This window comes from Salmo salar, chromosome ssa02 (assembly GCF_905237065.1).
Source record: "Salmo salar chromosome ssa02, Ssal_v3.1, whole genome shotgun sequence".
In the NCBI taxonomy this organism is placed as follows: Eukaryota; Metazoa; Chordata; class Actinopteri; order Salmoniformes; family Salmonidae; genus Salmo; species Salmo salar.
The window spans coordinates 6,928,848-6,940,343 of NC_059443.1; the positions used below are offsets into that span (position 1 = coordinate 6,928,848).

Consider the following 11,496-nt stretch of genomic DNA (forward strand, 5'->3'; position numbering starts at 1 on the left):
GCTCCCTCCCTCCTTTTCTCCCAGTACTCCAGTAACATAGCTCCTCCCACAGCCAGCCGCATCAGATATTCATTCAAAAACACATTCTACTTGGCTGAGCGCCCAGACTACGCTCACACACAGAGGAGGGAGGAGGGAGAGAGAGGGGGAGGCAGAGAGAGAAAGGAGGGAGGAGGGAGAGAGAGGGGGAGGCAGAGAGAGAAGGGAGGAAGAGAGGGAGGAGGGAGAGAGAGGGGGAGGAGGCAGAGAGAGAAGGGAGGAAGAGAGGGAGGAGGGAGAGAGAGGGGGAGGCAGAGAGAGAAGGAGGAAGAGAGGGAGGAGGGAGAGAGAGCGGGAGGAGAAGAGAGAGAAGGGAGGAAGAGAGGGAGAAGGGAGAGAGAAAGGGAGGAGGCAGAGAGAGAATGGAGGAAGAGAGGGAGTAGGCAGAGAGAGAAGGGAGGAAGAGAGGGAGGAGGGGATAAAAGAGGGATGGGTGGAAGATAGAACGTAAGTGAATAGCTTGTACAGACAGACACACACACACACACACATAACAGACTATGCTCACACACGAAGGAGGGAGGAGGGAGAGAGAGAGGGTATCTCTCCTCCAGACCTCCCCTAGCTCTCCCCCAGACCTCTCCTATCTCTCCCCAGACCTCCCCTAGCTCTCCTCCAGACCTCCCCTAGCTCTCCCCAGACCTCCCCTAGCTCTCCCCAGACCTCCCCTAGCTCTCCCCTAGCTCTCCCCAGACCTCCCCTAGCTCTCCCCAGACCTCCCCTAGCTCTCCCCAGACCTCCCCTAGCTCTCCCCAGACCTCCCCTAGCTCTCCTCCAGACCTCCCCTAGCTCTCCCCAGACCTCCCCTAGCTCTCCCCTAGCTCTCCCCTAGCTCTCCCCTAGCTCTCCCCAGACCTCCCCTAGCTCTCCCCAGACCTCCCCTAGCTCTCCTCCAGACCTCCCCTAGCTCTCCCCAGACCTCCCCTAGCTCTCCCCTAGCTCTCCCCTAGCTCTCCCCAGACCTCCCCTAGCTCTCCCCTAGCTCTCCTCCAGACCTCCCCTAGCTCTCCCCTAGCTCTCCTCCAGACCTCCCCTATCTCTCCTCCATGTCCATGTATGGGGATTGTAGATGTACCTTTCAATCATGCACACACCCATACCCCCCCCACACACACCCTCCACAGCACCCTAACACACACCCTCCACAGCACCCTAACACACACACACACCCTCCACAGCACCCTAACACACACCCTCCACAGCACCCTAACACACACCCTCCACAGCACCCAACACACACACAGTGAATTACATAGGTGATGAGTGATGTGTTGCCCATGCCTGGAACAGGAGGGTGCTGGCCAGTTTTATAGTTGTACAGTTGTTATCCATGTGTATCTAAAAACGTCATTTTAGTAACATGCCTCCCTATTCCTTGTCAAACATATTGCACTGCATTACACAGCCACAGCAGTGCTGAGGCCTATAGGTGAGGTTTCAGGAAGACAAGGATGAGTTCCAAGGAGTCTCCATAATACGGGTCAACAAGCCCTGGGAGTCAGTTGTGTCTGCATGCAATAATACTGTGAACAGGACAGGGACATACACGCACGCACGCACGCACGCACGCACGCACGCACGCACGCACGCACGCACGCACGCACGCACGCACGCACACCTGACATCCCACAGCCACAAGTGTTATGAGGGTTGAATATTTTCATTAAAACACATCTGTGTCCTAAATGGTGCCTTTCCCATTATAGGCCTATAGTGCTCTGGTCCAAAGTAGTGCCCTACAGTATACAGGGAATAGGATGCCATTGGTGATGTTGCTGTACTAAAAGGTCTACTGTAGCTGCTACAATAGCAACTTCTATGGCTCCTGCAGGGTGAAACTACATATGTACTGACTTTACCAGGCAACATGTGTGAACAAGGGTGACTTGGATCAGTCTGTGGATGATGTTTATAGAAAATTCATAATTGTAACCATGAGAAAGGTGTGTGTGTGTGTGTGTGTGCTTGTGACAAACGGGCCCTGGTTATACTGTAAGCTGGTCTCTGCTCGCTCTCGCCATTCCAGCTCTAAACTAACATGGGACTATGTCCATAGCGAACGACGGGCACAGTTGAACCAGTTACTGTGGACACAAAAATGGTCTGTCTACAAGCATTTCCTTCCCTGTTCTCTATCTACGCAGCCTGTCCCCACACACTTTCTGTGACGTAGGTTATTCTTCTATTTCAAGGCCTAGCTAGTCATCTCTCTCTCTTTCTCTCTCTCTCTCTCTCTCTCTCTCTCTCGCTCCACAATCACCCTGAATACTTTATTTTTCTTTTCACACTTTCTCATTTCCTTTTTCACACCTTTCACCTTGTCATCACCGGGAGAACCATGGCTGTTTTGTTGTGGCATGTTACACAACCTTACCTTTAATAGGGCATATAGACAGACCCACCTCCTCTCGGAACTGAGAGAACTCCATAACAAAATAATATCATTTAATCCCACGCACTTTGTTGATACCTCTCTGGCCTGAAGTGGCATTAATGGGCTGTGTCCTAAATAGCACCCTGTAGGGCGGCTTCCGGTCAAAAGTAGCACACTATATAGGGAATAGGTTGCCATTTGGGACGTGTCTCCAAGGTCTCATCACATTTAGGTATTCAACTCACCTTAAGTGTGTAAAACTGTGATATTTGTCGAGAACAGTTGTGAGATCAGATCAGTCGCTCCAAAGTGTCCAGTTTCCTCCAAGGAAATACCGTGTGATGTCTTCTCCTTAACCTTTAAAGTTCAAACAGCATTGAGACATGAGAAGCAGAGATGATTTAAGTACTACAGGCCTGAAATACTGTACTATAGAATAAAAAGTGTTATTATATAGGAACTTGCCATGCAACACAAGGTCTGTCCTGTCTGAATACATGCACCACACTGTCTGTCCTGTCTGAATACATGCACCACACTGCATGTCCTGTTTGAATATATGCACCACACTGCATGTCCTGTCTGAATACATGCACCAGACTGCCTGTCCTGTCTGAATACATGCACCACACTGCATGTCCTGTCTGAATACATGCACCAGACTGCCTGTCCTGTCTGAATACATGCACCACACTGCATGTCCTGACTAAATATATGGTACAGACTGCATGTCCTGTCTGAATACATGCACCACACTGCATGTCCTGTCTGAATACATGCACCACACTGCCTGTCCTGTCTGAATACATGCACCACACTGCCTGTTCTGTCTGGATACATGCTACAGACTGCCTGTCCAGTCTGAATACATGCCCCCCCTGCATGTCCTGTCTGAATACATGCAACAGACTGCATGTCCTGTCTGAACACATTCTCTTCTATACACCTGCTTCTACTGTCAACAGAATAGCTTAGCTTCCTCAATCCAAGCAAGCAGGAGTAGTCATAAATACATGGCAAAGCAGAAAAATGCTGTACCTTTAAGTGCTAGATTGTCCAGCCATGTCATCTCTACAGTCATATTGTCTCTCAAGTGTCCTCTTAACACTCTACTCCCAGCAGGACAGCACCATTAATTCTCCTCTTAACAGTCTACTCCCAGCAGGACAGCACCTTTAATTCTCCTCTTAACAGTCTACTCCCAGCAGGACAGCACCTTTAATTCTCCTCTTAACAGTCTACTCCCAGCAGGACAGCACCTTTAATTCTCCTCTTAACACTCTACTCCCAGCAGGACAGCACCTTTAATTCTCCTCTTAACAGTCTACTCCCAGCAGGACAGCACCTTTAATTCTCCTCTTAACAGTCTACTCCCAGCAGGACAGCACCTTTAATTCTCCTCTTAACACTCTACTCCCAGCAGGACAGCACCTTTAATTCTCCCTAAACCCAGTTGTAGACATGTCCGGACATGTAGCACAGATTCAGAAACACAGGGGGCAGGCAGGGTGACTCACATGTAAATCACAGGAGGCTGCTGAGTGAAGGAAGGCTCATAATAATGGCTGGAACGGAACTAATGGAATGTTTGATGCATTTGATACCATTCCACTAATTCCACTCCAGCCATTACCACGAGCCCACCCTCCCCAATTAAGGTGCCACCAACCTCCTGTGATGCAAATACATGTAGTAGAGCTAACTGGAGTGTGGTTGGTGGTTGGCCCCATTGGTGGCCCTAGTTAGTAGTAGTTAACCACAATAATGACCCCTTAGTTAATTCAGTAAATGTTCAACTGAGCCTGCAATACTTCACCAAACCTGCTTAGAGTGAACTACTCCATGTGACACCACAGAGGAAGATGAAGTCAGCTCCTATGTCATGTGACCAGGGTTTTAGAGTGTCTACACATAACCCCCAAGGACAAGACAACCTTGATCGTATAGATTTATTGACATTAAATGACAGAATGCATCCAAAGCAACTGTATTGTGGGTCAGGAACCATAGAAGAAACAGCATATCAATATCCACCTTTATGGCTATGGACTAATAAGAAAGCGTTAACAACAAACAGTATTATTATTATTATTATTATTCAAGGTTATATATCAACACTTCATGTACATTATGCAGCTTGTGTGTCTTTAACAGACCTGGGTTCAAATAGTATTTGAAATCATTTCAAATACTTCATCTTGATTGATTGAGCTTGCATGGCTAAATGCAGTGTTTCCCACCCCTGGTCTTGCAGTACCCCGAACAGCCCAACCCTGGTCCTCCAGTACTCCGAACAGCCCAACCCTGGTCCTCCAGTACCCCGAACAGCCCAACCCTGGTCCTCCAGTACCCCGAACAGCCCAACCCTGGTCCTGCAGTACCCCGAACAGCCCAACCCTGGTCCTGCATACCCCGAACAGCCCAACCCTGGTCCTGCAGTACCCTGAACAGCCCAACCCTGGTCCTGCAGTACCCCGAACAGCCCAACCCTGGTCCTGCAGTACCCTGAACAGCCCAACCCTGGTCCTCCAGTACCCCGAACAGCCCAACCCTGGTCCTGCAGTACCCCGAACAGCCCAACCCTGGTCCTGCAGTACCCCGAACAGCCCAACCCTGGTCCTCCAGTACCCCGAACAACCCAACCCTGGTCCTCCAGTACCCCGAACAGCCCAACCCTGGTCCTCCAGTACCCCGAACAGCCCAACCCTGGTCCTCCAGTACCCCGAACAGCCCAACCCTGGTCCTCCAGTACCCCGAACAGCCCAACCCTGGTCCTCCAGCACCCCCAACAGAACACATTTACACTGTAGCCCTGGACAAACACACCTCATTCAACTCATTGAAAGCTTTATGATTAGTTAACAAGTTGAGTCAAGTATGCTTGTCCAGGTTTGCAGTAAACATTTGTACTGTTGGGGGTACTGGAGGACCAGGGTCGGGAAACACTGACTTAATGAACCAATAGAATTGTCCCAAAATAGCAAACTCCGCCCATCTGGCACTCCAGGCAGGACATATCAAATGCTCACAGTTTCAGATAGTTTTTGAACCCAGGTTCTTCTCATGACACAGTCAGCACAGATGATAACAGATCTTCAATGATAGACATATTACATTATGGCTTTTCAATCATTACAGTTACAGAAAGTTACCAGACAGTATGGCAGAGCTAAGCTAACAATTATGTCAATTAAATCTATAAAACAATAACTGTACTTTTCCCTTTCCTTCTTCATTCCCTGTTTATTGAGAGCACGGGGAAGAAAACCTATCACTTCCCTTTACCGCCGTAGATAGGACATGGAATGGAGCGATCAGTTTTCTTGAACACGTTGTATTTACATGCCTTTTGGTCAAACTCCTTCACGCAATCATCAGGAAATCTTGTGGGCTCAGAATATCTGCAATCAAACAATCAACATCAGCAAATACTTTGATAGAAAATGTATGGACTATCACTCACTCACTCATTCTCAAATCAAATTTATACAACAGGTGTAGACCTTACTGTGAAATGCTTATTTAGAAGCCCTTAACCAACAATGCAGTTTTAAGAAAATAAGAGTTAAGAAAATATTTACTAAATAAACTGAAGTAACACAATAAAATAACAATAACGAGGCTATGTACAGTGGGTACCGAATGAATGTGCGGGGGTACAGGTTAGTTGAGGTAATGAAGGTAATTTGTAAAGTGACTATGCATAGATTAAACATCGTTCGGGTCTCCATTTGATGAATTGTTCAGGAGTCCTTATGGTTTGGGGGTAGAAGCTGTTAAGGAGCCTTTTGGACCTAGACTTGGCGTTCTGGTACCACTTCCCGTGCGAAAGCAGAGAGAATAATCAATGACTTGGGTGACTGGAGTCTTTGAAAACAAATTTGGGCCTCTGACACCGCCTGGTATAGAGGTCTTGGATGGCAGGGAGCTTGCCCCTAGTGATGTACTGGGCCGTACGCACTACCCTCTGTAGCGCCTTTTAGTCAGAGGCCGAGCAGTTGCCATACCAAGCGGTGATGCAGCCAGTCAAGATGCTCTCAATGGTGCAGCTGTATAACTTTTTGAGGATCTCAGGACCCATGCCAAATCTTTTTAGTTTCCTGGGGGGGAATAGGCTTTGTCGTGCCCTCTTCAAGACTGTCTTGGTGTGTTTGGACCATTCTAGTTTGTTGTTGATGTGGACACCAAGGAACTTGAAGCTCTCAACCTGCTCCACTACAGCCCCGTTGATGAGAATGGGGGCGTGTTCGGTCCTCCTTTTCCTGTAGTCCACAATCATCTCCTTAGTCTTGGTTACGTTGAGGGATAGGTTGTTCTTCTGGCACCACCCGGCCAGGTCTCTGACCTACTCCCTATAGGCTGTCTCGTCGGTGATCAGGCCTACCACTGTTGTGTCGTCTGCAAACTTAATGATGGTGTTGGAGTCGTGCCTGGCCATGCAGTCGTGGGTGAACAGGAAGTACAGGAGGGGACTGAGCACGCACCCCTGGGGGATCAGTGTGGCAGATGTGTTGCTACCTACCCTCACCATCTGGGGGCGACCCCTCAGGAAGTCCAGGATCCAGTTGCAGAGGGAGGTGTTTAGTCCCAGGATCCTTAGCTTAGTGATGAGCTTTGAGGGTACTATGGTGTTGAAAGCTGAGCTGTAGTCAATGGATAGCATTCTCACATAAGTGTTCCTTTTGTCCAGGTGGGAAAGGGCAGTGTGGAGTGCAATAGAGATGGCATCATCTGTAGATCTGTTTGGGCGGTATGCAAATTGGAGTGGGTCTAGGGTTTCTGGGCTAATGGTGTTGATGTGAGCCATTACCTGCCTTTCAAAGCACGTCTGTAGTCATTTAGGCAGGTTGCCTTTGTGTTCTTGGGCACAGGGACTATGGTGGCCTGCTTGAAACATGTTGGTATTACAGACTCAATCAGGGACATGTTGAAAATGTCAGTGAAGACACCTGCCAGTTGGCCAGCACATGCCCGGAGCACACGTCCTGGTTATCCGTCTGGCCCCGCAGCCTTGTGTATGTTGACCTGTTTAAAGGTCTTACTCACATCAGCTACGGAGAGCGTGATCACACAGTTGTCCGGAACAGCTGATGCTCTCATGCATGCCTCAGTGTTGCTTGCCTCGAAGCAAGCAGAGAAGTGATTTAGCTTGTCTGGTAGGCTCGTGTCACAGGGCATCTCGCGGCTGTGCTTCCCTTTGTAGTCTGTAATAGTTTGCAAGCCCTGCCACATAAGACGAGCGTCAGAGCCGGTGTAGTATGATTCAATCGTAGCATTGTATTGACGCTTTGCCTGTTTGATGGTTCGTCGCAGAGCATAGCAGGATTTCTTGTAAGCTTCCGGGTTAGAGTCCCGCACCTTGAAAGCGGCAGCTCTACCCTTTAGCTCAGTGCGAATGTTTCCTGTAATCCATGGCTTCTGGTTGGGGTATATACGTACAGTCACTGTAGGGACGATGTCCTCGATGCACTTATTGATAAGGCCAGTGACTGATGTGGTATACTCCTCAATGCCATCGGAAGAATCCCGGAACATGTTCCAGTCTGTGATAGCAAAACAGTCCTTTAGTTCAGCGTCTGCTTCATCTGACCACTTTTTTATTGACCGAGTCACTGGTGCTTCCTGCTTTAATTTGTGCTTGTAAGCAGGAATCAGGAGGATAGAGTTGTGGTCGGATTTACAAAATGGAGGGCGAGGGAGAGCTTTGTACGCGTCTCTGTGTGTGGAGTACAGGTGATCTAGAATTGTTTTCCCTCTGGTTGCACATTTAACATGTTGATAGAAATTTGGTAGAACTGATTTTAGTTTCCCAGCATTGAAGTCTCCGGGCACTAGGAGCGCCGCCTCTGGGTGAGTGGTTTCCTGTTTGCTTATTTCCTTATACAGCTGACTGAGTGCGGTCTTAGTGCCAGCATCTGTCTGTGGTGGTAAATAAACAGCCACGAAAAGTATAGCTGAAAACTCCCTAGGCAAGTAGTGTGGCCTGCAATTTACCACAATATACTCTACTTCAGGCGAGCAAAATCTAAAGAATTCCTTAGATTTCGTGCACCAGCTGTTGTTTACAAATATGCACAGACCGCTCCCCCTCGTCTTATCGGAGTGTGCAGTTCTATCTTGCCGGTGCAGCGTATATCCCGCTAGCTGAATATCCATGTCATCATTCAGCCACGATTCCGTGAAACATAGGATATTACAGTTTTTGATGTCCCGTTGGTAGGATATTCGTGATCGTACCTCGTCTAATTTATTGTCCAATGATTGTACGTTGGCGAGTAATATTGACGGTAACGGCAGCTTTCCCACTCGCCTTCTCCGGGTCCTGACAGGGCATCCGGCTCTTTGTCCTCTGTACCTGCGTCGCTTCCTCTTGCAAATAACGAGGATGTCGGCCTTGTTGTAGAAAAAATCTTTGTCTAATCCGAGGTGAGTGATTGCTGTCCTGATATCCAGAAGCTCTTTTTGCCGTAAGATACGGTTGCAGAAACATTATGAACAAAATAAGTTATAAATAACGCAAAAAAACACATAATAGCACAATTGGTTGGGCGCCATAAAACTGCTGCCATTTTAATCAGGACCAGTGTGGTGGTACAGGCTGGGAAGGCTGAGGGTTATATGGACCAGTGTGGTGGTACAGGCTGGGAAGGCTGAGGGTTATATGGACCAGTGTGGTGGTACAGGCTGGGAAGGCTGAGGGTTGTATGGACCAGTGTGGTAGGTACAGGCTGGGAAGGCTGAGGGTTATATGGACCAGTGTGGTGGTACAGGCTGGGAAGGCTGAGGGTTATATGGACCAGTGTGGTGGTACAGGCTGGGAAGGCTGAGGGTTATATGGACCAGTGTGGTGGTACAGACTGGCAAGGCTGAGGGTTATATGGACCAGTGTGGTGGTACAGGCTGGGAAGGCTGAGGGTTATATGGACCAGTGTGGTGGTACAGGCTGGGAAGGCTGAGGGTTATATGGACCAGTGTGGTAGGTACAGACTGGGAAGGCTGAGGGTTATATGGACCAGTGTGGTGGTACAGACTGGGAAGGCTGAGGGTTATATGGACCAGTGTGGTAGGTACAGGCTGGGAAGGCTGAGGGTTATATGGACCAGTGTGGTAGGTACAGACTGGGAAGGCTGAGGGTTATATGGACCAGTGTGGTGGTACAGACTGGGAAGGCTGAGGGTTATATGGACCAGTGTGGTGGTACAGGCTGGGAAGGCTGAGGGTTATATGGACCAGTGTGGTAGGTACAGGCTGGGAAGGCTGAGGGTTATATGGACCAGTGTGGTAGGTACAGACTGGGAAGGCTGAGGGTTATATGGACCAGTGTGGTAGGTACAGGATGGGAAGGCTGAGGGTTATATGGACCAGACATTTAGTGGGTGCTAGAATAAAAGCTGTGTACGGTACTCACGCCTGGCAGCATGACATGTCCCCGTTGGTTTGACAATAGCAGTTCATGCAATCACTGGTCCTCCAGCGGGACCCAATATCATGCCACGTCCCATCCTTGTTGTAAAGACACTGCCTCATACCTATACAATACATGCCTATTCAATATATCATATCAATGTGTTTGTTGTCTTTTTCAATGAGATTCAAGATTCAAGTGTATTAAAAACATCATTGCATAACAATATGAAATGTCCTTTACAGGTCATAAAATAAAATACAAAAATAAAACCCTAAAATCACATAATGATTTGGAACAAGAGGTTATTTTATTAGGTTGATAAATGTACAGGAGTGTGTACAGGAGTGTGTGTGTGTGCGTGCGTGCGTGCGTGCATGTTACAACACCATTTACTTTTGCCCAGAGCCCTATGGTTGTGTGTGTGCGCGTGTGTGTTAACAGCTGGTTATCTTTGTCCTTTACCTGGTTCTGCTGGTTTAAACCAGCAGCCAGCATGGAAAAGTGGCAGCAGTACACACAGGATTACAGCTACAGCCAAGGACCTCTTCCCAGGGAGAAAGAAGAAAAGCATGTTATCTGAATCCCCTTTATTCTCCTAGTAGGCTACATTTACAGTACTTGCTGACCACAATGAAGAGAATATACAGACAGGATACATAGATGTAGACAGAGGGCAATAAAACATAGGCCTTTCATCAAACCGTCTAAACATTAAAGATGAAAAACTAGCAAAATGAACTTTAACATTTTAACATGTGGAGGTGATAGGTCATTAACCCTCCTCTGGATCTCTGGGTAATAAAACATAGACCTTTCATCAAACCGTCTAAACATTAAAAGATTAAAAACTAGCATAGTGAACTGACACATTTGAACATGTGGAGGTGATAGGTCATTAACCCTCTAGATCTCTGGGGAATAAAATAACCTAAAGTCATTTCTAATTGTAATTACTCATACATAACATGCAATGATAGAAGGAACTTACCATGATTGACAGGAATTTAGACTGGATTCACAGGTAGATTCTGTAGGTTCTGTTGAGCTGTAGAGCAAGGTGTCATTCAATAATCCTCGCCATAACATCAGACAATAAGCACAACAAGATAAGGAAACTCCATCAGTCTCTTACCTTCAGTAACAAGATGCTAGAGCTGGTCTGTGTGATCAGGAGTCAAGTCCATGTCTTCTCTCCAACAACTCACCATTTTATACTAGATTTAACACAAGTCCTTGTAGTTGCTCAACCTAGGGGCATGGCTTTTAAGTGATCTTGTAGTTGTGGTGAAATCGGTGATCACTATCGTTAAGTCCAATAAGAAGAGGGGTTACATAAACAATAGTAAAGTGTGATGTGTTGTAACATGCTGTTATCAAAAGGAAACACACTTGTGATAAACAGTTTTGCAATGCTGTTCCTTCCCTGGTATAATGATGATAATAATGTTGTGTTATTATTATTTAACAAATCATTGTTTACAGACATTTGTACAATGATTTGTGAAAAAATACAACAAAAAACATTCTCATCATACCAGGGAAGGGACAGCATTGCAAAACTGTTCAAGGTATTGTTTTGCGTGTGCACTGTAACTTCATTTGAACAGACCCTTTGCCCCATAGGACCACCATAGTGGCAGTTAAGGTTTAATGTCACGTGCACAAGTACAGTGAA

The 11,496-nt window shown here is 47.3% G+C and overlaps 1 non-coding gene across 1 annotated transcript; it reads right to left on the bottom strand.

The window, feature by feature from the left end:
• Positions 1-5,641: 5,641 nt before the first annotated feature.
• LOC106606171 (uncharacterized) lies at positions 5,642-11,074 on the bottom strand. The gene is made up of 5 exons (XR_006759659.1): positions 10,954-11,074; positions 10,810-10,866; positions 10,284-10,365; positions 9,822-9,942; positions 5,642-5,814 (listed from the first exon to the last, which is right to left on the bottom strand). It is a non-coding gene; the product is annotated as an uncharacterized protein (transcript).
• Between the last annotated feature and the right edge of the window lie 422 nt (positions 11,075-11,496).